This window comes from Neophocaena asiaeorientalis, unplaced genomic scaffold (genome assembly GCF_003031525.2).
Source record: "Neophocaena asiaeorientalis asiaeorientalis breed wild unplaced genomic scaffold, Neophocaena_asiaeorientalis_V1.1 scaffold180, whole genome shotgun sequence".
Taxonomy (NCBI): domain Eukaryota; kingdom Metazoa; phylum Chordata; class Mammalia; order Artiodactyla; family Phocoenidae; genus Neophocaena; species Neophocaena asiaeorientalis.
The window spans coordinates 1,163,665-1,164,466 of NW_020173697.1; the positions used below are offsets into that span (position 1 = coordinate 1,163,665).

Genomic DNA, 802 nt, shown 5'->3' on the forward strand with positions numbered 1-802 from the left:
CTGGGGCGGGGGACAAACAGGACCTGGGCCGCCGTCGGGGTCGGTGGGGCGAGCCGCTTCTGCCCCCTCAGCGCCCGCAAACCGAGCGCCGTCGACCCCGGAGAGCAGCCCGCGGACTCGCGACACGGTATTTTTAAATCTGGCGGGGCTTCTCCACGGGCCAACCGCGCCCCCCGCCGCCCGCCCCAGCCAGTCAGCGCCAGGCCCGCCATTTTTCAAACCCTCTTCCGGCCGCCAATCAGGATCGAGCAGCACATTCCTCTCCTGACCGGTTCTAACGGGTCTAGGAGTTAACTACCCGGGCGACCCACCGAACCTGCTAGGCTGCGGCCGGGGGGACGAGCCTGGCGACACACCGGCCATTCGGAAGCCGCCGTGGCGAGGGGGCGGGGCCTCTCCGAGTTTGAATAATCCCTAGGGCCAATAGGAGCGGCGGGGGGTGTGGCCTGTGTCCCGGCTCGTCAAGTTGCCGTGGCGCGGAGAAGTCTGCAAAACAAGAGACGGAGGATTGCGTTAGCGACATACCACTTCACGCCGGAGCCGCGGGTAGGAGCGTCGCGGTCGGGCTCGGTCGCTGCGCGGTACTCTGAGGAAAAGCTACCGCCAGGCAAGAGCCGGACCCGGGCCTGGGGTGCGTGGCCGGCCGGCCCCCTTGCCTCACGGCCGGCCCGGGCGCCTGCGGCTCTCGGGGCTCGCCCCGCGGGCGAGATCCGGGTGCTGGCCGGGCAGGCCGGACTGCGGAGGCGGGAAGCTCGTCCGGGCCCGTCTCTGGAGTGTTTTGGACGCGGGGCGCGAGGCGGCA

The 802-nt window shown here is 70.4% G+C and overlaps 1 protein-coding gene across 3 annotated transcripts in view; it reads left to right on the top strand.

Annotated features, from left to right (window-relative positions):
* Positions 1–444: 444 nt before the first annotated feature.
* HMGB2 (high mobility group box 2) overlaps positions 445–802 on the top strand; it is a 3,004-nt gene continuing 2,646 nt past the window's right edge. The window contains exon 1 of one of the 3 annotated variants that reach the window (XM_024750545.1): positions 445–546. The gene's annotated coding sequence lies outside the window, so the exon portion shown is untranslated. Of the gene's footprint in view, positions 632–802 lie in introns of all 3 variants that reach the window. The other 2 variants (XM_024750542.1, XM_024750544.1) reach the window with 2 other exon arrangements.